Source organism: Neophocaena asiaeorientalis, unplaced genomic scaffold (assembly GCF_003031525.2).
Source record: "Neophocaena asiaeorientalis asiaeorientalis breed wild unplaced genomic scaffold, Neophocaena_asiaeorientalis_V1.1 scaffold100, whole genome shotgun sequence".
NCBI classification, from domain to species: Eukaryota; Metazoa; Chordata; class Mammalia; order Artiodactyla; family Phocoenidae; genus Neophocaena; species Neophocaena asiaeorientalis.
This window is the reverse complement of record NW_020173955.1, coordinates 5,399,829-5,427,328: the sequence shown is the minus strand read 5'-3', so window position 1 is coordinate 5,427,328 and position 27,500 is coordinate 5,399,829.

Sequence of the window (27,500 nt, the reverse complement as noted above, 5' to 3'; positions counted from 1 at the left end):
CCAGCTGTGACATAGTGACCCTGGGTGGGAAGCCAAACCAGAGTAATTAAGACATAACATGGTAATGGGAACAAATAATGAATACACTCAGTGACCTGATGCCGAGCGGTGCCCCCTCTCCAGGCCTGTGTTTTTTTTCTTTTCTTTTACTTTTTTTTCCTTTTAAACTGATAGTCTCCTGGAATTGCTTTCTTATTATACCTTGATACAGATGGTGTCCAAAGAAGTGACAATTGAGGAAAATATAGAGAAACCGTGAGGTTTAAAGGCTACTTCCGTCTATGTGATACTATTTTTATTGTTAGTGACCAGAGACTGGTATTCCTTTACTGCTTGTCACACAGAATTTCTCTTACACGGAGAAAAGCCAGTTGAATAATATCCTGGACCAAGTATGCATCTCTCCTCACCCAGTCATGCATGATCTACTACTGTATCTGCTGGGTTTATTCCTAGGATACTCACTCCTCTCTGATGCTGAGGAAAAAAAAAATAAGAATTTGGAAGAAGCCAACATGGTCCCCAAGCTCTCAGAAGATGAGAAAGCCTCTTGTGGTCCCCTTTGCCAGATTCTAGCTACCCGGGAAGGAGACTGTGATAAGGCTTTTGTCGCGGAGTCCACATCAGAAGTTTGTAGACACAGAAGGACAAAGCAGTTATCAAGGAACATGCTCACTGTTTTGAGATGGTTCACAAAGTTTCCAGGTGGATAAAAACCTGACCCACTCAACCCACACTTTTCAGTGCACTTTGGGTTTGGAACAAGGCTGATTGTGCCATGAGATAAGAGTTTCATTTTCAACATTTCAGAAAGTGCTACGACTGTCAAGTCTTTTTAGAAATACTTGCTATCTTCCTGTTAAAATTTAGTTGTTTGGCACCTTTGCAGATCTTGAGGTTAAATAAGATCCTTACTCATATAATTCCAAATCTGACACAGAGTAGGTGCTTAATATAAGCTTATTAACTAATTATCTGTCTAGGCATGTAAAATGGTGAATCAAGGCAATTATCCAAATAAAAGAGTCCAATAAAATACAAAACAAGTATACCAGCAAAATCAAACAAACCATTAAGATTCCTGTAATGGATGTTAAAACCTCTTGCTTTTTATTTTCCTGACTTTTAAGGCTAATTACTTCAGTTTACCATTTGTTTATGTGTATCAACATAGCCAAAATATTCGTGATACCTTATCCAACCTAAGAGATTTTCTTGTCCCAACGTAAAATCACTTGTACCTCAGTTCATTCTTTAGTTGAAACAAATCTTCACTCAGTTTCTGAAATAGTAAAGGATTACTAAATAATATCTAACCTAACATTAACAGGAAAAACAGTTATGAATATGTCAATTACAGCTCTCCTAAGTTATGCATCAGCACCACTTCGGGTGTAAAGGCTTCTCTTTTTTTTTCTGTAAAAATTGCCTACCAGTTGCGAGAGAACCAAAGACAGTATTCTCGATAATGTGTCTTTGTGTCATGAAAGCATTGGCATTTCTTTTACCTTCTGTGAATCATATCATAGCTGGCACACTGAATTAATCAATAGAAACATTCTACATCTATTAACAGTTTACTCTGGAGGCATAAATGTCCTGGGAAAAATAAAAGAAAGAATTGCCCCCATTTGATTTTAAAGCAGCTCTGTTTGGTTCTTATCACATTGAGCAAAGAAGATATATTGCAGGATCACTGCTTTAAATACTTAAACAATTTTTTCAATGAGGTGAGTTTGAATAAACATAAATAAGATAATGGTAATAGAACCTAATGTTTTCTTCTGCTAGACCTACATTATTTTTGTTTTAACATGATATTCAAATGAACGATTTCAGGAAAGTCCTGAGAGTGTTCTCTGTATTGGTAGCCCTGACTTGTGTATATTATTAACAGTGTGTACAAAAGAAGGACCTACCTCTTATAGAAAAAGTATTTGCATCTATCTTCCTTAATGGTCAGGGCAAACATGCATGCTTCCAGAAAGAAAGGGCTATGGGTTTGGGTGGTAAGGAATGGCTATGGGAAGTTTGCTTCTGTTTAAACAAACAGAATTTCTTAGCCAACCTGAAAATAAGTGCTTTATGATTTTTTCCCTTAAATCTTTCAATTCCTTCTGTTTGGGTGGGTTTTATTTAAAAGTCAGGCTCAGGAAATTCAGAGCTTTGACGAAATATTTTCCATATCCTTTGAGTAAGTTTAGAAAGTTTTTCTCTTCCTGGTTTTAAAGTGAAGGTAAAAAAAGAAATCCCCACAAACAGGAAAGAGGTCCTTGGGCTAAGTCAGACTCCATCCATTGCCTAGCTGAAAACATAATGAAATATAGAAATTTATAAAGATAAAAGTACAATTTCCCCATCAGCCCACTGTTAGCACTGCGAAGGACCTGTGCATTAAGCACGTAGAGATTGTACCCTAGGGCATGTCACAGGTAACTTGGGATAAAGGCAGTTGCTTCTGTGGTCTCATAAGGCAGGCAAGTCCTCTTTTCTGTGGAAGATATTAATACTGATGCAGTAAACATTTCCAGAGATGCTTTCCCAGAGTGGAGTCCTTTGCTTTTTCCCCATTCATTCTCCTGCCTGTTCTTTGTGCTTGCAAAGAAGAGAACCGACAGTATATAAAAAATAGTGGATGGAAGATGGACAGAGTCAGAAAAAAAGGAAGTGATTAGAAATGGACCCAGAAAACCATCCTATTTCCTGACAAGTGCCTTGTGGAGGCTGAGGAGAGAATAATTCCTGGAAGCATTGTTTATGCACTTGTGTACTTCTCATTTACCCTTTTCTGTATTTTCCAGCTTCTCTAAAATATGTTTTACATTTTTTTTTTTTTTTTTTTTGCGGTACGCGGGCCTCTCACTGCTGTGGCCTCTCCCCTTGCGGAGCACAGGCTCTGGAGGCGCAGGCTCAGCGGCCATGGCTTATGGGCTTAGGCGCTCCACGGCATGTGGGATCTTCCTGGACCGGGGCACGAACCCGCGTCCCCTGCATCGGCAGGCGGACTCCCAACCACTGCGCCGCCAGGGAAGCCCATGTTTTACATTTTTAATTAAATAAAAGTTTTCATTTTTTAAAAGTAAATGGTCTCTCAGGGCATTCACGTTAGCCCATGTTGATGAATAATACAGTTGGAAAGAAACTTAAACTTTCTTTGACACAACATCTTCAAGGGACGTGGGAAGGAATCAATTATTTTGACTTCAGGTGTTGAGCATTTTCATCTATCATCTATCCATCGATCTATCCATCGATCTATCTGCTGACCTATACATACAGCTGTATATACACACATATGTAATTTTCATGTGTGTTATGTGTGAAAATTGTAAGAATTATAATGTATGCCAAACTCTTTATCCTCAGTAATTCCACACTAGGACAGTAGTGTACAGATAGTGAATATTATATTTTTGCCTCACTCTAGATCCACAGCCTATTCTTCTCCACCCAGCTCTGTTCTCGACAGACTCCCTCAACTTCTTGTTTGCAATGGGGTTTCGGCAACAGCTGCACGGGCAGTACATTTGTAGGACAGGAGGGGAATGAGTTAAAGCCCTTATTCCCCCACTTCCTTCTTACCAGGCCACAGGTTGTCAATGGCTACCACCATGGTGTGCTCCAATTCATCTAATCATTCACTTAATAAATAGATATCAAAGCCCAATCTGTTCTAGATGCGGGGAGGCACAACAGAGACCAAAGGCGTGAGATCTCTGCTCACACAGAATTCATTTTGAAAATGGCTTTTTTTCATTGTTTTTATTTTTAAATCATGAAATACTTGAAGGATTTTGTGATCTACTTTTTAGTGAAAGAGGCATTTTTTTTAAGAACTAGAAAAAGATGTCAAAAGCGGTCATTGTAAATGGAGGTAGTCCTTTGATATATTCATGGCAAATACGTTGTATATACCAGGGAAATTGTTGAGTAAAGGAAGAAAGTGAATTTTAGTTACCATTCGATGGGTATTTGAGTTGTAGTGATGCCAAGTAAATTAATGAAATATTAAAGATAGACATGTAAGTGAAGAGACCCTATCTGTCAGTCATACTCTAAACTGTGCAGAGCACATGCATAATCTAGGCTGTAAAATTATTAAAAACTGCAGATGATCTTTGTTTACCACTTTCACATTGTTTTGATGTAGGAAAGAAATTCATCATTCATCAAGAAACTTATTTGAATTATAGATTTGATAACTAATACTATACATAGTGATAAAACATCTGCTTCAGTCTAGTCAGAAGCTCAGTTAATTTTAGGAAGAAGTCAGTCAAGCCTGTTGCTTGGTGGCATGTAGACAAAACTACCAAGTGATCGACTGAGTTTTTCACTTCTGAATGGGTTGTTTGGCACTGTGTAGACCCAGCCTATGATTATACTGCCATCTGTATTCTTTCTTACATCAGGCTTATTTCAGCCACAACTTATACATGCTGTTTTGAGAAGAACTAGTCAATATTTTGGTTTGTCTTTAGCTATAAGAGTGCCGTAGACAGTCTTGCATGAACTTGGCTCTGCCTTGCTAATTCTCTGTCAGTCCTGGCAGCTATAGGAATCTAAGTTCATGGTGTAGATATTTGGATTCCCCTCAAAATAAAAATAAAATATGTAAAATAAAATCTTAAAATAGGCTTCTTTTCTTTGACAAAAATACCCAAATTCCTAGAAATGGCCAGCCATAGTACATAGTGTGTATATATATATATATATATATATATATATATATGTATGTTTGTGTGTGAGAGAGTATAATTTTAATGTAAAAACAATACAAACAGAATAGACTATTTTGAAGTTAACATAGTTTGAAGTTATCATAGTTTCCAAACTACATGAAGCAATTGAATAAATCATCCCTTTCCAAATTCAGCTGTACATAAATGCTTTTGAAATTATAAGATACTAGTGATGGTGGTAGGAATGTTCAGTCAAAATTGGAAAATAAATTAAAATATTACATGTATTTTTCTTCAGTAGAACTATCACATCTTATAATGTTACAGCCACTATAGGGACCAGTTATTTCTTCTGAGGACATAGGCTTACAAAAAGAGAGAAAGTTTGAGCTTTGGAGGGAAATGAATCATAAAGGAGTTTTTGCATAATGATAAAATTATTCTCTGGTTTTAACAGGTCAGAGCCATATTGAAACATGTTCCTCTATAAATACACCTGAATCAAAATCCCTTTGTTTGTCTGTTTCTTTCTTTCTTTAATGAAAGTTAGGGGAAGTGATAAGTCAAAGAAATTGAGGAGGAAATATGTATTCTTTTATCAACCAAGGGGATAAAATGGGCAGATTCAGGCCTTGTGGGCCCTGAAATTTATACAATTTGGGTGACCCACTTTTGAAGAATATATAAAATTACAAATAAAAACTTAAGTACAAAAGTTGATGTTATTTAATTGAGAGGAATGTTATTTAATGTAATTTAGTTTAATTAATGTTATTTCAAATGAGAGGAAAAAGATCTTTGGAAGAGTCACATACAAATCAGGGACCCTAAACCCTGAGCTTCATTAGCTTCACAACATAGCCAATGGGCCAACAGAATATACTAGAACAACAGCAATAAGAAAATTACCTGGGGGCTTCCCTAGTGGCACAGTGGTTGAGAGTCCGCCTGCCGATGCAGGGGACATGGGTTCGTGCCCCGGTCCGGGAAGATCCCACATGCCACGGAGCGGCTGGGCCCGTGAGCCATGGCCACTGAGCCTGCGTGTCCGGAGCCTGTGCTCTGCAACAGGAGAGGCCACAGCAGTGAGAGGCCCACGTACCGCAAAAAAAAAAAAAAAGAAAGAAAGAAAATTACCTGGAATTTGAGCAAAGGAAAACAATTCACCATAAAAAATATGATTTATGATATATCTTACATTTAAATCTCTTTTGGCTACCTAGTATTCATAAATAACTCTTGTGTAGGGTAATCTGGGTTTCTTTTTTCCTTTATTCCAGTAAAATCTGAGTCAGCTGATTCTTAATTTCATTATCTTTTGAAACATTTTAGAATCACTAAGTAAAAACCCTTCGAACATTAGTAGTGGGCATATTACCAGGAGAAATATGGTGACACTAGAGGAGATATAAAGTGGTAATTGAGGGTTGAGAGACCACAGATTTTGTCTCACATGCCTTCAGCATCTTCACATTACAGATAAGTAAAATAAAGCCCAGAGAAGAGAGGCGACTTGCCTAGCTTCACAGAAACCATTAATGGCAGAGGTGAGTTTAGAAGACACACCTGTGGGCAGACAATCCAGAACCATATTCACTACTTTTAACTCCAAACCCAAATCTCCAGTTTCCTTCACTGACTCAGCCAAACGACTTTATTATTGTAGTCACCACTATTGCCATCTAAATTAAGATTCTAAGTTCTAAGGAACTACCTAATGAATTTCAGTGTCTTCTCTTCCGTTAATGTGGTATCATATGAGCCTTCTGAGAATGTTATGGTATTTACACTTACTTACTCTGACCATTGGAGCCACTTGTAGCTGCATTGCATCTTGCCAGTTGTGAGTAATGTGGTTAGCGCAAACCCAGGCACATGATTCTTTAGTTTTAAGATAGTTCTTCCAGTCATTTAAGTAATTCACTCAGACAAAGGTGGTGTGGGAGTTCTTGAAACTGTTTCTTCCAGTAGTTTAACAGAGATGAATCCTCCCACATAAACAACTAAAAGTATTGATTTGAATATAAAAATACATCTTTTAGGTATATCAGTAACATGGGAAGAAAGTTAGTAGTTCTCAGAGGTCAAAAACGAAGTGAAAGTAAGAACCCAAGAGGCAAGTAAAACAGTTAGTATAATTTCTGTCCTGAGGGCAATGATCAAACCCAGTTAAACTTGTTTCCTTTTGACGTTCTCAAAGGTTGCAGTGCTCACAAGTGAAGAATATGGCATCTAAAGGTGACCCTCTCCATAAAGCTGGGACCCTAAAGAGCCACACTCTCAGTAAGTAGAAATATTACCTTTCCAAGGGATCAGCAAGATAAACTGCTCATCTTGAACCTTGACTAAAGGAAAGACCTCTTCTTTGGGAATTCATACCACAAGCCAGTCTTTACTGGCTGGGTTTGCAGACGGAATTCACAGTGCCTGGATATGTTCACATAAAATTCAGGCCATGCATCAATTAAAGTGATGCTGAATTACTAGTGTCCCCAGGCACCTAGCCAGAGTAAATGCAAATTCTATCTAAAGGAGCCTATTTCCATCCAAGCCACAACAAATTGGTGTAAGTAAAGTTTCAAAGAATATGAACTCAATTTCAAAAATTACAAAACACAAAAAGCAACAGGAAACATGAGCAGAATGAATGTTACCCAAAATCTTCCTATATTGGAAATATCAAAAAAGACTAGCTTTAGTATATTTAATAAATTAATATAGACGATAAAAATGAGTAGGAGAGGGGAGTTTATTTAGAACAATGACCAAGCAAGTATAAAATTAACCAAAGAGATCAATGAAAGAAAAATATAATAATTGAAATTAAAAACTCAGTACTTACTTCTAAAATCAAATTAGACACAGATAAAAAGAGAGTTAATAATCTGGAAAATATATCTGAAGAAATTATCTGGAATGTAGTACAGCAAGAACAAAAAGGGAGAACACATGATTGAGTTATCCCAAGTAGGATAAATTTTTAAATCCACATTTAAATATATAACGCTAAAGCTGGATATCACCAAAGACAAAGAGAAGATCTCAAAATCAGACAGAAAAATAAGTTGTCTAAATAAATATGATGATTAAATTAATAGTTGACTTCTTATCAGTAGCAGTGGAAGCCAGAGACAATAGAATACCTTCAGTGCCCTAAAAGAAAATAACTGTGAACCTAGAATTCTATATTCAACAAGTATTTTTCAAGAGCAAGGGTAAAATAAGAGCAGTTCCATGTGAAAGGTCTGAGATGCAAGGAAGAATAAGGATCAAAAAAAGTAACTAATAAGTTGGGAAGTCTAAACAAACATTGACTATATAAAACAATACTTAAACTTTTGTGTTTGTAAAAGAAAAAAATAAGATTACATAAAAATATATAAAGCAATAATGCGTGAAAAGGGAAGGAGTTATCAAAGTTATAGTCTTCTAACATTTGTTCAGAAGGAGAGTAAAGAAAATGATTAGCTTTAGAATTTGATCAATTAGTATGCATGTTAAGATTCCTAAAGTAATCACTAAAAGAAATAGAGTATTAAGTAAAAAGAAAAAATATATAATCAGAGACCATATTCTATTCATTCAAAAGAAGAAAATAAAGACAGCAGAAACATATAGAAAAGGTGTGATCAATCTGTACTTCAAAATAAGGTAGAAATAAGCCTGAATCCATCAATAATTATAATAAATCTAAATGGAGTAAATGACACAATGAAAGACAAATAGACATATATAGTACATTAAAATGCAAATAGGTTGAATGTATAAGAATGCAAAAGGTATACCACTAATACTATACTCCCCCCCAAAAAAAAGAAAAGAAAAAAAATCTAGTGCAGTTGATTAATATCAGACAGTGTAGACACTGAGCTAAAAAGGATTACTTAGATTAAAGGAGATAACTAAGTAATGATGAATGACTCAGTACAATGGAAAATAAAAAATTTTTAAATATTATGCACCTGAAATATATAAAGCAAGATTTTATCCTCAAAAATATATAAAACAAAAATTAAGACAAATACAAGTATAAGTGAATATTTAACTATACCTATAATTAATTGAGAAAAATAAATCAGGATATTTATTTGAAAAAATTTATACAAGCTTGATCTAATGAACATATACAGAACATGTTTCATATTCTTTTCTTTTGTTCCTTCAAAACTTAAAACAAATTTTGACTGTTAATACACCATCTCTTCATAACTCTGCAAGAATTTCTAAAAAACATGAACTTGTTTATACATAACCATAACATAAATATTTCTGATAAAATTATCAATAATTTATTGATATCATCCAAAATCCAGTCCACACTATATTAAAATTATCCTGATTGTCTAAGAATGTGTCTTACACTTGGTTTATTGGAAATAAGGTCAAAGAAGCTGTTCTCCTTTATTACCCCTTGTTTTTCTTTTTTTTTTTAAAGTAATTAATTATTTATTTTCCAAATTTTTGGCTGTGCTGGGTCTTCATTGCTGTGCATGGGCTTTCTCTCTAGGTGTGGTGAGCAGGGGCTACTCTTTGTTGCAGTGTGCGTGCTTCTCATTGCAGTGGCTTCTCTTGTTGCAGAGCATGGGCTTCAGTAGTTGTGGCACATGGGCTCAGTAGTGCGGGCTCTAGAGCGCAGGCTAAGTAGTTGTGACGCATGGGCTCAGTTCCTCTGCGGCATGTGGGATCTTCCCGGACCAGGGCTCATACCCATGTTCCCTGCGTTGGCAGGCAGATTCTTAACCACTGCACCACCAGGGAAGTACCCCCCACCACCACCACCCCAACCCCCTGCCTCTGTTTTTCTTTAGGCCATTGACTGATTAAAGAAACTGGGTCATTTCTAAAAAGATCTCACATTCTGGATTTATCTGATTGCTTCACTGTGGTGTTAATTAACTTGTTCCTCATTCTTCTTTAGTCTCTATAAATGGAATTTAACTCTAAAGACTTGAATATATTTTGTCTCAACTTGGGACTGGGAAGGGTGGAATTACTTAACATTCTTGCATTACAATGAGATAGCACCAATTCTGTTTGTCCTTCCTTTAGTAATGCAAAAATCAGCTGATTGATTTGGTGATTGCCTGATTCCTTCAGGCTTCATTCTCCATCAACCTTTCTTCTAATGGTTTTATCCATGATAACCATTGTCTGAATCTACTATTTCAGTAAGTTTTGCGAAATGATATCTATTATTTTCAAGTACACACAATACTTGTAAAAATTCAACGCATTTTGCCATAAAGGAAGTATCAAAACATAAATGTTTATTAAAAATTGCTATCATACCAACTACCTCTATTATCAGTAGGAAATTCAAATGAAATTTATAAAAAGACAACTTGAAAAATATCAATACATTTCAATTCTTTTTCAGTCAACCTTAAACGTAATATGAGGTATGAGACAAAAAATTGTCAATTTCATTTTAAACTAAAATTCAAAATTCCTAAACAAAATATTAGAACACTGACATCTAGCAATGTGTAATAATATGAAATTCTTTCCAGAGGGAAGATTGACTAAACATTAGAAATATCACGTAACGTAATTTACCAAACTAAGAGATGAATGGGCAAAAATAGCATGATTCTCCTAATAGATTTAGCAAAATCCTTCAATAAATTAAGCATACATTGATAGTTGTTATTCTTTAAAAAATGATGAAAGAAAAGAGAAGGAAGGAAAAGAACTTAGCAAAGTAAAAATAGAAAGGAATTACGTTAATCTGAGGAACAGTAATCTACAAAACATAGTACTTATCTATAAAATAATGAAAACATTGGCTTTAAGATCATGAAAAACAAAAGGGTGCCTGCTATCTCCAATTCTGTTTGACATTATATTGCAAACTTTAGCTAGTACAGTAAAGGAAGAAAAAGGAAGAAAAAATATATAGAGGCCATATGATTTAATGTTTAAGAGTATAGACTTTGGATCAGACTGCCTAGGTTTAAATCATTTCTGTATTGCTTGTGAACTAAGTAATGAATAAGCTCAATAACTAAACTTATTAGCTAAGTGTTTTATCCTCTATATGCTTCAATTTTTAGTCTATACAATGGAGATAATAATACCTACCTTGATGGAGGAAAGTTAAATTAGTTATTATTTAAAAGTGCTTAAAACAGTGCTTGGAATGTGGTAAGTACTGTGTAAGTTTGTGTTAAAATGAATTGGAAAAAAATCCTATCATGATTAGTCAGAGATGACAAGATTGTCTATGTAGAAAATTCAATAGAATATAGATGTAATTTATTATAACTAATTAGATAGTATAGCAGTTTTGTTAAATACAAAATTAGCATATAAAAATGAGCAATACTACTACATACCAATAACTAATGCTAGAAAATATATTCTATAAAAGATAACCTTTACAATGACATAAAAGGTAAATAAGGTGCCTAGTGAAAATTCTAACAAAATATGTATATGATATTTGTGGAAAAATAAAAGTTTATTTAAATACAATAAGAAAATCTAAATAAAGAGAGTTTTACCATGTTAATGGATAGGAAAATTCAATAGTGTTGAAGATGTTAGTTTTTCCTAAATTGATCTATAGAATTGTGGCAGGTCATTTTTTTCCAATATGGCCACAGTAAGATTTCCTTTCTCATCTCTTCTCCTTACAATGCCTTATTGACATTTCTACCACAGAGAGGTGAGGGCAGGGGTCTATGTTCATCTCCCTTAATTGGTTAAGCTGTGGCAGAAATGATGGTATGTGATACTGAGGCTAAGTTGTAAATGTTGATGTGACTTCTGCCTGGACCTCTTGTGACACTAGCTTGTTCTAGAAATCGAGTCCCTGTGTCGTGGGGAAGTAGAGAAACAACAGGGAGAAGAGGTGTGGAGTAGTTCCAGCCAACACCCCAGCTGAGGTCCCAGCTGACATCCAGCTTCAACCTCCAGACATGTGAATGACTGGCCTTAAGATGTGTCCAGGCTCCATCATCATCAGACTGAAACCACATGAAAGATCCCAAGAAAGAACTGTTCAGCTGATCCCAGCTGAACCCCAGAACTGTGATACATGAAAACCAAAATGATTATTCTTTTATGTCATTAAGTTTAGGGTGATTTATAACAAAATAATAGATACCTGTTAATAACAAGAGTCAATTTTTGCTATTTAAAATTCCTATAAATTTTTAACCTGTAAGCTAATTCTAAAATAACAGGTACTCCTGAATTAAAAAAAACAAACTCAAAGTGAGGAGACTTTCCTTTTCAGATATCAAAAATTTAATAATTAATAAAGCTATAGAAACTAAACTAGGTGACATTGCCACAGGGTTAGACAAATAGATTAATGGAACAGAAGAGAAAATTCACCTTTACAGGAAGCCCACATAAATAAGGCCCACCTCTGTAAGCAAACTTCATTTATAACAGAGTTAGCATTGAAATTAGCAGGGAAAGGAAAGACTTTGATAACTGATTCTGGGTGTAATATCAGTTATCCTATAAAAGTGCTTTATAAAATTTAGAAGATAATATAAAAGAAAAATTTGACTCATTTTTCCTTGTAGCATAATTCTTTTAAACTTCTGGAAGTATATACATATTGCAATATTTTAAGCTGAAGGGTACAGACTTCCTAACCCTCAAAAAAAAAAGTGTCTAATAGCTTAGCATGCCATATCACAATAATTAGCTTATAAACCCTGAGTGTCATTCTTCAAAAGTAAACCATATGATCATCTCAATAGATGCAGAAAAAGCTTTCGACAAAATTCAACACCCATTTATGATAAAAACCCTCCAGAAAGTAGGCATAGAAGGAACTTACCTCAACATAATAAAGGCCATATGTGAAAAACCCACAGCCAACATCATTCTCAGTGGTGAAAAACTGAAACCACTTCCTCTAAGATCAGGAAAAAGACAAGGTTGTCCACTCTCACCACTGTTATTCAACAGAGTATTGGAAGTTTTAGCCACAGCAATCAGAGAAGAAAGAGAAATAAAAGGAATCCAAATCAGAAAAGAAGAAGTAATGCTGTCACTGTTTGCAGATAACATGGTACTGTACATAGAGAATCCTAAATATGCTACCAGAAAACTACTAGAGCTAATCAATGAATTTGGTAAAGTAGCAGGATACAAAATTGATGCAGAGAAATCTATTGCATTCCTATACACTAATGATGAAAAATCTGAAAGAGAAATTAAGGAATCACTCCCATTTACCATTGCAACAAAAAGAATAAAATGCCTAGGAATAAACCTACCTAAAGAGACAAAACACCTGTATGCAGAAAGCCATAAGACACTGATGAAAGAAATTAAAAATGATACAAACAGATGGAGAGATATGCCATGTTCTTGGATTGGAAGAATCAACATTGTGAAAATGACTCTACTCCCCAAAGCAATCTAAAGATTCAATGCAATCCCTATCAAACTACCAGTGGCATTTTTCACAGAACTAGAACAAAAAATTTCACAATTTGTATAGAAACACAAAACACAAAAGCCAAAGGAATCTTGAGAATGAAAAACGGAGCTGGAGGAATCAGGCTCCCTGACTTCAGACTATACTACAAAGCTATAGTAATCAAGACAGTATGGTACTGGCACAAAAACAGAAATATAGATCAATGGAACAGGGAAGAAAGCCCAGAGATAAACCCACGCACATATGGTCACCTTATTTTTGATAAAGGAGGCAAGAATATACAATGGAGAAAAGACAGCCTCTTCAATAAGTGGTGCTGCAAAAACTGGACAGCTGCATTTAAAAGAATGAAATTAGAACACTCCCTAACACCATACACAAAGATAAACTCAAAGTGGTTTAAAGACCTAAATGTAAGGCCAGACAGTAAATCTAGAAACAATAAATGCTGGAGAGGGTGTGGAGAAAAGGGAACCCTCTTGCACTGTTGGTGGGAATGTAAATTGATACAGCCACTATGGAGAACAGTATGGAGGTTCCTTAAAAAACTAAAAATAGAGCTACCATACGACCTAGCAATCCCACTACTGGGCATATACCCTGAGAAAACCATTGTTCAAAGAGTCATGCACCACAATGTTCACTGCAGGTCTGTTTAGATACAATAGCCAGGACATGGACGCAACCTATGTGTCCATCAACAGATGAATGAATAAAGAAGATGTGGCACATATATACAATGCAATATTACTCAGCCAAGAAAAACCCTAAATTGAGTTATTTGTAGTGAGGTGGATGGACCTAGAGTCTGTCATACAGAGTGAAGTAAGTTAGAAAGAGAAAAACAAATACCGTATGCTAACACATATATATGGAATCTAAAATTTTAAGAAAATGGTTCTGAAAAACTTAGGGGCAGGACAGGAATAAAGATGCAGACATAGAGAATGGACTTGAGGACACGGGGAGGGTGAAGGGTAAGCTGGGACGAAGTGAGAGAGTGGCATGGACGTATAAAAACTACCAAATGTAAGTAGATAGCTAGTGAGAAGCAGCCACATAGCACAGGAAGATCAGCTCCGTGCTTTGTGACCACCTAGAGGGGTGTGATAGGGAGGGTGGGAGGGAGATGCAAGAGGGAGGGGATATGGGGATATATGTATATGTGTAGCTGATTCACTTTGTTATACAGCAGAAACTAACACACCACTGTAAAGCAATTATACTCCAATAAAGATGTTAAAAAAATAATAGTCAAGTGGCCAAAGGCTGCTGATCTTTTAGGTGTGTATTCAACTATGTGGAAATGGTTTATCATCATCCTACCTAGACCTGCTAAGCCTGTAAAGCAATGAGAGATGGAAAAATTTGCTGTCCCCTTTTCTCTGACCATCCCCTAAGCGATGTTCCATGATGGTATTCCTAGTGTGCCCCTCATTCTACAGAAACTGAAAAACATTCCAGTTGTAGAAAATGGGAAGATAGTGTGTGGTACTTATCTACTGAACTCTGTTACCATTTACAACTACTGGAATAATTAACCCCACATTTTTTTTCTTTTCGCCAGAATTAGTTGAGTAAATGCCTTAGTTTTCAATTTTACTTAATCATTGTAGACAGAGCCAAAGGTTCCCTCCTCAGAACACAAGCTTTGCCAATGCACAAACGATGCTAATGCTCTTGATGGGCATGACACAGCACTCTAAACCATTTGACTCCAGTGAATTAGTCAGGCAAGAATGTCTGAAAGCAGAGTGACCGTTTAAGTACTTAAATGCACAGCAAACAACTGCTTGCCTGTTTTTCTTCACTAGTGCTGTCTCATGAAGCAGTGTATTATTACAGATCATCTACAATGAATAAAAGACAAAGCATTCTGTATTCAAAATATACACACATTTGCCAAGCTGACTGAACCTGTGATTTTTCAAAATAAAAGATACAAATATTTATTTGAAAAATGATATAATTAAGAGGGACTCACTACAGAGCAGTAACTACACATGCTGTATAACCAAAACCATAACACCAATAAACAGGTTTTGCCAACAGGCACCTATTGTCAATAAGATTAGTTAAACTAGTGCCAAGAAACCTCTTTCATGCTTCAACAGAACGTAATTTGTTTAAAGTAATGATGATTAGTTATGTGTAATTATCTGATTATCAAAAAAAAAAAAAAAACTTGCCTAAACAACTTTGGTGTGCTCCATTATAAGGTTTCATTTAGACTCTGAATTATTTCATGTTTGTATAATCCTGCACAATTCAAAACCAATTAAGAGATTTGCCCAGATCACCCATAACTTGTAAATTGTCACAACATGGTAGGATACTTAAGTCGGGATGTTTTTCTTTTTTGGAAACTAGTAGAGGCTTCAAAAAAATAATGGTTTTCCAGAAGGGGAATAGTTTATAAATCATCAGTCAATGAAAATGATTCATGAAATTATATCAATTTTAATATAAAAAAACATAATTCTTATCTCTTGTGTAGGTAGACTTTTAAGATGTATGAGAAAGTGAATTGCTTATACTATGTAAATGAAAATAATCATTCAGTGTCTAGCACAGTCTTGCAAATCAGTAAACATATTTAGATTCATACACAGAGAATTTTTAGTCATTCATATTCTTCTGGTTTACTTGGAAACACAATGAATTAAACTAATATTATTTTCTGTTCAACTGGCATAAGTTAACTTTGCTTCTTGGAAAAATTTATTTTGAATGCTTGCCCAATGAGTTAAAATGCTAAAATTTTTCTTCCCAGGTGAGGTCTCTGTTCCTTATGGGAGGTAACTTAATCTTGTTAATAACAGGAAAAAAAAAAGATTATAACTTATAAACTATTTCTTTATTATTCAAATTTAAGATACATTTATACATGATACTGAGCTTAAATCATCTCCTTGCATCTACAACACTATCAGTTGATAGTATTAGGAATGCTTTGGCCACAAGTAGTATAAAATATTACTAATATGGGTTAGACAAAGAGAGGCCTATTTTTCTCCTGTAATAAGGGGTTTAGAGATAGGCAGGGGGCTGATGACATTGGTTCCATGACTCAACCTTGTTGAAGCTGATGTCAACTGAATTGCTCCTGGCCTTTTCCTCATGGGTCCGCAATGACTGCCCCGAATCTTGGCACTGTGTTCACGTCAAGCCAAGATGGAATGGGGGAGACAGATATCAGCACTGCCCACTGCTTTATCAGAAAAGCAAAAGCTTTCCCCCAGTCCACCCCTGCAGCAGAATTTCTTCCATCTCATCAGTCAGAAATATGTCACATGGCCACCTCCAGCTGCAAGGATAGCTGGGAAAATGAGTATTTTCCTTTACAGTGGAGATAGGCAAGGAAGAAAAAGACTGAGTCCGCTAAACAGCAATGGGTTTTATATTAACATTATCTAATATTCTCATTATAGGCAAGTGATTTAGTTGACTGCTTACACACACCTGAAAAGTGGGAATAATATTTCCCTGTCTGTGTCAGAACTGTGTGAATGTTAGATGATATACATGAAATTGCTCTATAAGCTATAAAGAACTAGACATAGCTTAGATTGTCAATGTTGATATGGGAACACAGCTTCATAGGTACTATGCCATAACTCCCTTAGGTAGGTGGCCACAATTTAGCCTCCCTATTTCCAGAAACCCATCCTGCAGACCTGTAAACACAGTTGTTCTACAAGTACCGACATAGAGAAGTCTTAAGACATTCACAATAAGTGCAGAGGGAAAAGACAAAGAAAGAAAAGTAATTAGAAATAAGGTATTACAAAAGAATGAAGATTAAGATGATTTAATGCAATTTATAATGTGCATCCTAGCACTGAAAATATATAAAAGGAACATACAATTCCACTATGTAATAGTAGAAATTTTCTCTGAAATTAAGGGAAGAACTGATTAAGTACATTTAAAGATATTATGTTCCAGAAAAAAAAACTGATAAAATTTAGCCTGGTTAAAATATTAAATTTCAAGTAATTAAAAAAATGTTTATTCATTGAGGCAAAAAAAAAAAAAAGTATACTATCATATAAAAAATCATGCTGGCCTCTGACTTCTCCAAGCAACATTTAGTTCCAGAAGACCATAGAAAAATTCCTGCAAAGTCCTACTGTTAAGGAAGTGTGACTCAAGATGTTTATCACCCAGGTATCAAAACCAAAACCAGATATTCTTAAGCATAGAAGGTCTAGGGAAGTACAACATCTGTGAACCTATCTTGAAATTAAGAACTATATGAAGGTGAATACCAGGCAACAGAGAGAAGAATTAAAATAAATAACTCAGGAATGGAGAAATGATTGATAGTGACTGTTGACTATATTTGAATATAAACCTCAGATAACCAATTGTGAAATTCAGTTTTGGGGACTGAGTTTAAGTGTTATATACCTTGATGATGCAAAAATTATACCAAAAGCAGAAAATACCAAGAGATAGACAAAAGGAGAAGCAGAAAGGGTTTGGGTTGTTTTTTTTTTTGCATATTTCTAAAAGAAGTCAAACCTTTCTAAACTTGAAGCTTGTTCTAAAAACATAACTTCAAACATCTAGTATTTTTATAACATTTTATTTTAAAATTTAGAAACATATTTTTTAAAAAGTAACACAACTTAAAAATATCTATTTAAGAACAGACATGTGGTTGCCAAGGGGGAATGGGGCTGGTGGAGGGATGGATTGGGAGTTTGGTAGTAGAAATTAACACAACATTGTAAATCAACTATACTTCAAAAAAATAAAGGAAAAAAACGTAAAATAAAACCATTAAAACACCAAGTTTAAAAATATCTATTTAGAGTTCAGTATTTATCTCATATATATATAAGATATACATATATGTTTATATATATGTATAAATTTTTTTGCAGGCAAGATGCCCAAAGAAGTCCATGTCCTTATCCCCAGAACCTGTAAATATATTACTATACATGGCAAAGTAGAATCAGGTTGCAGATAGAATTAAGGTTGCTGCTAATCAATCGACTTTAAATTAAAGAGATTATCCTGGACTATCTGGTCAAGCCCAAGGTAATCAATAAGGTCTTTAAAAAGGAAAGAGGAAGGCAGAAGGTCAAAAATGATAGAATTTGAGGCCTCAACTAGTCATTGCTGGCTTTAAAGATGGAGAAAGGGGGCCACAAACCGAGGAAAGTAAGCAGCATCTGGAAACAGAAAAAGGCAAGAAAACAGATTCTTCTCTGTAACTGTCAGGAAGAGGCTGACACCTTGATTTTAGCGTCATGAGACTTCTACAGAACTGTCAGATAATGAAGTTATGTTGCTTAAGCCACTAAATTTGTGGCAGTTTGTTATAGCAGCAATAGGAAGCTAATATGCATTTCAGTCTGTTTATATGCAAATAGATATATAAAAATGGTGTTCAGTTAAAGTTAAGGTTGCTTCTAAAGGGGAAGATAAGTAGTTTTACTTTGGGGGTGAGGGTGGAGGTTAGCTCCACCATCTAATATTTGACATGACAATATTTTTGCATTCTTATTTAAGAAATGCTGTCAACGGTAAGTAAAAATTGGCATTAATTCCTCAATATCACTTACTTCATGCTTTGGAAATCCATTTAAAAACCATAGATACACTAATGGTGGAAAATAATAGGTTTACAAATAATGTATCCTGCTGTGACTAGCAGGGCAGGGGAGTGGGAGAGGATAATAACAATTATCTAAAGCCAAAATGTTTATCCCATAGCACTTGTACCTAAGAAAGGAAGATATTGAATTGGTTGAATTTTGAGAATTTTGTGATCTGCCAGACAAGTACTTACTGAAAATTTCAAGGTCAGGCTCCCCTCTTCCCTTGATGCCAGAAAAACTATTTACATTCTCTCCTCCTGTTTCTACTCTCTTTCCTTTTCTCTCGTTTAAACATTTTAACTGTAAGACATTATATCGCTAGTGTTGTTGAGGTTACGTGGAAAGTGAACATGGGATATTTATTTTTGTGATATTATTTTTTGAAAAGAGTAAAAATAATAAGTGCTTACAGAAAAAAATTTCCCTTGCTGAAATTGTATCTCTTTTTTTCTTTGCTTTGGTTCTTCTGATTTGATCTCAGTATGGAAGGCAATTTCCCAGCCCAGGCTCTGACCCTTACAAGTGAATAACATTTTTGCATGCTCTTTTGGCAAAGTAAGTATTCAAAGAAGGATATTCCCACTTTTCTCGGGTGCTAGAATGGATAGTTGACTCGACATCACAGTTTTCAAAGTCTAAGAGGATATACTAACTTGGATGAAAAACATATATACAGGGTCAGGAAAAAATATATAATGTGTAGGAGCTAAAGGGCTTGATTTTCTTGGCTGGCAGAATATATTTTATGCAATTCCAGAGTTGAAGTAAAGACAAATGAATGTCCCTATGGTGTAATCACCGGGTTGAAAAATCAGGTGACTTCAGTCTTCACATTCCCTTTTAGCACAGTAAGTTTTTATGTTTTTTTATATCTTGGTTGGTGGATGAGTCAATGTTTAAATGGTCATTTATCATTTACTATATAAAAGAAAAGCTATTGCCTGAAACTCATTTTTACAGTTGCAGGCAAACAGAAATAATCATTTTCAAGGACCTAAAGCTGTTTCTTGAAGAATGTCATCATTTTATCCTTACTTTACTTACTATTTACTTATATATGAACCAGGTTCTGAGAGCTGTACCCTGCAAGTCTTGGATGTAAACAGTTTCTACCAACTCTCTGCTGCAGCAAGTGAGGACAGGAAATTAGACTTTCCAGAAATCAAAGTTATCTTTCAGACAGATCAAAGACCCAGATGAAAGGCATCATGCCAGCCATAAGTGGTTGTGGCTTCCATCAGAGCCAAGTTGGAGTAATTCTGGGTAGTTAGGTGATGACCAACTCCCTGTCTCACAGGGAGTGATTGCACTTATTCTCAGGGTGGTCCTGCTTTTTTCAGACATTTCAATAATTATTATTTCAAATATATAGACTTGAGTGTTGTAAACACTTGCTGCCTTTTCTATTCATGAAATGAAATAATCTGTTCGATGTAGAAAGGGGTGATGATATACAAGGAAGTTGAAGAGTGGCCATGAACATTGATAAGGGTGACTTCATAAAGAGTCTATAGGAGAGATAGGTTGGTGATTTAGAAGGAGCAGAAGTGCTCTAGAATCACCTAGACCTGATTGCAAGTCCTTCTCTGCTGTTTAATAACCGAGTGGATACAAGGAATTTACTGAACCTCTCTGGCCTTATTTTTCTTAAGGTCATAAACAGGAGAAATAATCCTATCTATATCAGAGAATAGTTGTGCAATAAAACATACATAAAAGACCTGCTAAACTGGCTGATGTGCCCTAGGAGCTCAATAAATATTAATTCACTCTTGGTTAATCACTCTCAGATCCAAGAATTCCCTTTGACTGGATCAGAGCAACTTGCCCCTGCAGATATCCTTGGAATGTAATCCTAGGCTAACCATAATTCAGACCTACACTAAAGCAGGTGGAATATGGATAAAGGGCCTTGTGTTAGTCCCAAATCCCCATCTATCCCTCCCTCTTCTTGAAACGCCTGTTGGGTGCCAGCTATGTATCAGTACCACGCTGGACCCTTACATACTTAATTTCCTGTAGTCATTATAACTGAAATGAGGTCACAGTGGTTATTCCAAGTTACCACAGAGGGGACTGAATTTCTGAGAAATCAACTAACTCAAAGTTTCACACCTGATAGATATAATTCTTCCCCCAAATCTTGTCCCACTTTCCCATTCTACCTCCCTCTAAGTTCTGTGATGCTGGAGAGAATTCTGAGATACGGTTTCTGTAAATCAGCCTGAGTGTTTACCATAACAAGCTAATCAACACATGAACAAAAGGTAGAGCTTTAGGATTACTCTGCAGCCAGGGGATATTGGCAACACAAACAATTTTGTGCTTCTCTCTGCTTGCTGGTTGATAGCACTGCACTGGGTGCGAGAGATACAGTGACATAACATGCCAGGCAGAGAGGAGAATCACCACCACGTATCAGACAGATCATAGGGAGATGGTGGGAGATAAAGCTGGGACCTGGCACAAGGGCTAAGCTGAAAGCAATTGATCCCGCAAGGCTAAAAATGTGAACTTACGAGGCCCCTGCGTTACATCTGTACACATGTTCTCTTTCCCACCACCCTTTTTAGGTTTCTAAAAAATATGACTGAGAGGACAAAGCTGCCAAATACATATCATTCACTGAAGCTTCTGTCCTGAATCCTGATCTGCTTACCCTCTCTGATCACCAGAGCTGGAAAGTGTAGAAACATCAGGATACATGTATTCCTTTCTTTTCAAGTCTAGAACTGAGTTAGACCTGAGCAGCCTTTTTCTTCCCCCCAAGGCCTTTCTGTACCCCACAAAGTCCTCTAAGTCTGTAGTTCTTATCCAAGGAGAGAGGAAAGGAAGAGAGTTGCATTTAGACTATTTTACCCTTTCACTTTTCCCTCCAAAAGCTGAGGTCCTAGCCTCCCATAGTTCCACTGTGAATTGATAATAGACCCTCTCTGAAGAGAGAGTAGGTATTTAATGGCCAGTGAGGACCCTTTCATTATGAAATACAGAAAACAAGTAGCTGCACCTTTAGAATCAATTGCTTGGGAAAATAGAGAGTGGGAAAAAGTTATGATGAAATGTAATTTTAAGAAGCAAATTTGTATTTTAATTATCAGAAAAACATCTATGTACCTTTGAAAAATAGAGATGGTAATGCATCTACTCGGGATACTTGGCATCAGAAAACTCTCAGTGTGTTCAATGGGACTTGTGGGCCCCTTGAAGTCATTTTGCAGCATCCTCACATGGGACAGTCTCAGCCACAGTTTGACAACCCTGCTCTTGGTAATGGAGAGCTACTGAGGAGGATGGTGATATGCAAAGTGGTGTATAGATAGATCACTGGAGACATAAGAGACTGACCACAGGGAGACTGGTGATGACATTATTCTAAGGATGAGGTTTGGGGGTTTAAGCCTATAGGGGTGATGGCAATAGAAACAAAAACTATTTGACAGACGTAAAGAATATGTGAGTTTGGTTTTTTCTTATTTTTTGCTACTTGGATGTTGGAAGGAAATAAAGACACCAAATTTTCAAATCCTAGTGATTGGATGCCTGATGTAGTAAACAGTTGGCTTTAGGGAAAAAATGAAGTCAATCTTAGCTACCTTGAAGTAATGGTGATTTATTCTTTTGGTGGGTGGGTAGGTGGGGATGCTGAGTAGGCAGTTAGAAATCTATGATTGAAGTTCAAAAGAGAGGTCATGACTGTACATAGAGGTTGTGGAGTCATTTCTATAGAAGAAGGAATTGAAACCATAAGTAATGAAAAATACACTCTCTGAGAGAAAGTATGCAGAGCTAGAACAGTTGAAGATGGATCTGGAGTCTACCAGGGTCAGCCAACTTCTTTTGTAAAGAACCAGAGAGTAGATATCTTAAGCTTTGTGGGCCAAAGTTCTCTGTTGCAACTACTTAACTGTGCCTCATAGACCAAAAGCGACACAGACAATAGGCAAATAAATTGGCATGACTGTGTTCCAGTAAAAATCTGTTACAAAAATAGGTAACTGGCTGGATTTGGCCTGAGGGCTTTAGTTTGCTGACCTCTGGTGTAGAAAGTTAAGTTCCATAAGGGCAAGGACCACATCTGTTTGGCTCACTACTGTGTCCCTAGCACCTGGCACAGCACCTGGCTTATAGTAGTTTCTTAGCAGACATTTGTTGAATTGATGAATGCTGTGGTAGAATGATTACGCCCATTCTTAGCTTTATTGGAGAAAAAAAAAAAAAAGCAAGAGCATTCTAAGAGTTATGAGGAAAGTCAGGATTGTATGACATAGACAAAAATCAAGAAAAGAGTGTGTCAACAAAGAAAAGTCTAGCAACATTGATGACTAGTAGATTATGAAGGATGAGGAGTTATAACACGTTTGGCAATTAGTAGCAAGTATAAAGATAAGAATAAAAGATCACAAGAATGTTATCAAAGAAAGGATATATACACACAAAATAACCTGGGTGTTAGGATAGAAGTATCTTTATGAAGGAGTTTGCATGGTGGAACTTCAATAGTTACTGCTATTAATATTTTAAAATTTTCAGTCAGAAAGATATGATTTTAATTATAATCCAAATCTGTGGATTAGGTTCGTATAATTCTAACATGATGATTTTGTGAACTAGTTAAGGAGAATCAAACTTGTTTTTTGACATTATGTAGATAAAATAACCAGCTCGACTAATTTTTCTGAGTAGTTGTGTTGAAATTTGTCAAACGTTTTCTTTTATATTTTCCTAAATTTATGAGCTTTTAACTTTTGTGGATTTCCAACCTCACTTTATGAAGTCGATATTAAACATACGATTTAAACATTTTCTTCTTATTATGAGAGTCCAATGTTTACTTATTCCTTCCAGATTATCCCACACGGAGCTGTTGGAATTACCTTGTGATGATTTCAAAGAACATTTTCTCCTCTACACACTCTTATCCCAAGGTAAATTGATGGATTTCTAATGAATAAATTTCAGGACGAAAACATCAGCATTTTTATACTTCAGTTCAGAGTATTTAATTCCCTCCCCCTTAACTGTAGCCACGAGTCATTCTAAGTTTACACAGCCCTTTTTAACAATGGAAAATTATTATTTTTTTGTACAGTGTCGATCACCTCTGAATCATTTGTTACCTAGTGTGTTTAGTTTGTTATGCCTATGCAAGTGGGAGAAAAACAATACCATAAACATGTCTAATCATGTCATTGAAGCTTTTCTTGGAATAATTGGAGTGTGATGATGGAGCAGGGAGAAAAGAGGGGCTGGAAATTGAGGGAAAGGGTCTCAGCCTGAATTTTCCAAATTGGCTATTTATCTGGTTAATTCTTCATCTTTCCTCATCACCATGTCTGAATTGAGAAAATCTTCCTAATGATAATAAACTATGTCAAGAACAGATGGCTGATTTGATGTGATGAAAATAGCTGTGTCAATTGAGGGTATTTTTTTCCTTACCCATTTTGCTTTTCATCACTCTGGGGTTGGTGGTTCATATGTTTTTTTTTTTTAATTTTTTTTTTTTTCTGAATTTACCCTCAGCCCAATAGAATGTGGTGAATTTCTCCCCAAAAGCAGTTTGGACCCTTTTTTCTGAAAGAAAGAAAGAACGGAGAAATGGCTTAAAAAAACACAATTATCACCTTTCCTGCCTTTTCTGCTTTAGCTAAGTTACTTTTGGAAGGATCAGTTTACAACAAATGTTTAGTGTCAGGAATTTTGCAGTTTCATAGGCCCTGACAGCTTGGCATGAAAAAGAGGTGGCATTATGTCAATTGTAAATGAGTATGCTATTTACATACTAATTAAACTTTGCACTAGTGGGGTGAAAGAATGTCATTTGGAGCACCCCACTTATTCTGTTTATATCATTGTTGTCTATTTAAACAGTCTATTGTTTGGTATATCACAGTCTCATCCCCTAAATGCCATTTTTGTAACCTTGCACTGCTTTAAAAGTACTACCCCACTGCTTGGTAAATCAAACAAAATCAGTATATCTAAAAGCAAAGTGAATTCCCAGACTCACCTTGCTGCATAATGGCACTGAGTTTGATGACGATGATGATGATGAAGATGCTGATGATAGTAACAGCTTTTATCAATTGCTTCCTATATGCATGTCTATGGCGTTTTGCTCAACAATTTTTAAATATTAACTCAATCTTCAAAGTAAGGTGGTTTTTGGTTATTACACCCCTTTTACACATGAGGAAGTTCTGGTTGCACAGTCTATGAGGACATCAGGTCTTCAATGTCTGTGTTGTCATCCGCTATAAAATACTGCTTTCTTCTCTGCTGTGTCATTGATCCACAAGGTGTCCCACTGCTATTAGATGTTTCCAGGGTTACTGAAAATATGCCAATGGCAGGAATTTCACTTATCATCTCAGTCCATTCACTGAAGGAAAAAAGTGATCAACAATAGAGAACATATGTGTTCTCCAGTATATTATATTTCTCTGGTATATTTCTTATTTACATTAGAAATCTAACACTAATCCAGGCTCACATTACATACATATTTCCCACTGGCCTCCAGTTGCATTTTTATCCTGTCTTGTACCAAGGCAGGCTGCCCCAGTCTGTTGGTATATGCTGTAACATAGAATCCGTGTGTGCTCTAGGAACCTGATTCAGGAATACCGGTAGTGTCTGTTAGTTTATAAAATAGCAAGTGATTAATAGCTATTTTATGCTTCTGCTTCACGTCTGCAGAAGGTGGTTTATTGGATTTGGCTAAAGACATTTTTTCTCACTGGATAAGGAACAGAATCAACATTATAGCACCTGTGTGGGAGGCGGCTTAACATGATTTGCAGCGATAAAGCGCAAATCAGAACTTTTCCTGGCTGGCTCTGCTCAAATGAGCTCACCATCCATGTGGATATTTATACCCCAGCGTTGAGAGTGCAGAGTTGGCATTCCTTGGCATTGTCAACAGAGTGCTGGTTTGTACTTCCTTTTTCTTTGAAAATGACAGAAACAGAAAGCCTAGGTAGTTGACATTAAAATAACTTGCCAAGAGAGGGTTGAACATATGATCCTTTATAGCTTTTTCCTCACTATTTTCAACAATCTTCAAGGTTGAAATAATTCCATAATAAAGTCAAAAATCCTGCAGAAGAAAAGAAAGAAAATATACTTTAGCTCTCCATCATTCCAGCCACCATACCATATTTCATGAAATGTGACAGAGTTTTGCTCCACAACCTTGCCAAAGGAAAAAAATTCTAAATTTTAAGCTGATAACTTGAATGGTTCCAGAGATATCAACTTGTGAAAAGTCACAATTTTGTATTGTGCTGAAAAGCCACCTTACAACCCAGGGACTACCATCACTCTTTAATATCCAGCAGAGCCCCCTGCTGTGCTTTGTCAGTCACTAACAACATCCAAGTCTTCCCGTAAAAGTAATTCACACTTTTTTCACAACACTGTTGCTTTAATTACCACTGAACTCTGCTGATGCTGAGGCAGGCCTGGCAGGACCAAGGGAGGGTCAGAGACACAAAAGAAGCAAATAGCTTTTTTCCTTCCTTACTTTATTATTAACAAACCATCTTTGATGGAAATGTTCCTAGTTATGAGGCCTAGACTTAACTCTGGGTCCCTTGGCGTATTCATTATCAAAAGAGACCCACAGATGCCATTCAGAGAGAAAGAGAGAGAGAGAAATATTACCGAGAATCCCAATTAGAAATTTTGGTAAAGAACAGACTTAGCTATTCAAAACTGGCAAACAATGAATGCATTTCTCCTATTGCTGTCATTTTGTGCAAATGAACTTAAATTTCATACCAAACTGTCTTGCTGGACCAATGTCAATTTATCCACTTATTTACTGCAGATTTTTTTTTTTCAGGATTAGTTGACACAATAAATCATGTATCAAAGGAAACCACAGAACTGCCAAAATCTACCAGTGCACAAAAGTGATACAAGGGCTTCCCTGGTGGCACAGTGGTTGAGAATCCGCCTGCCAATGCAGGGGATTTGGGTGCAAGCCCTGGTCTGGGAAGATCCCACATGCCACGGAGCAACTAAGCCCGTGTGCCACAACTACTGAGCCTGCACTCTAGAGCCCGCGAGCCACAGCTACTGAGCCCATGTGCTGCAACTACTGAAGCCCACGTGCCTAGAGCCTGTGCACCACAACAAAGAGTAGCCCCCGTTCGCCGCAACTAGAGAAAGCCCACGCACAGCAACGAAGACCCAACGCAGCCAAATATAAATAAATAAATACGTAAATTTATTTTTTTTAAAGGGATACAAAAAGCCTCTGCTTTATAAATAATATGACAGCAGTATGATAGGCATAACATCTTATGTGTCTAAGGCACCTTTCATTCCATATCACAAAGTATTTCTCCAATAAAACTATCCCTGTGAAACCAGCTTTCACTGTCTCCTCCACATAGAATATAAGGGTGCCTATCAGTAAACTTCATACATACTTTTAGGGAAGAAATAAATAGGTCTGTGACCTTAAGAAAATGACTTAAAAGACTGCTAAGCTTTCTCCTGGCTCTAAAATTGCATGTTTAAAACACTAAAATTTAAAGTCACACTGTAGGCTTGTCTAAGTATCCTCAAGTATGTAATGCTACTATTGTTTATCATTTTTCATTTGCTAATTTATAATCTGATTTGTCAACCCTGTGCAAGGTTAGATTTAGCTGAAAGCGTGGTCTTGTGATAAATTAATTAATATAGGTGAAATAATCATTGGCACCTATTGCAGACCAACTGACTCATATCCCAAGTCTTCTATAATTTGGGCCCAACCTTTTTTTTTTTTTTTTTTTTTTTTTT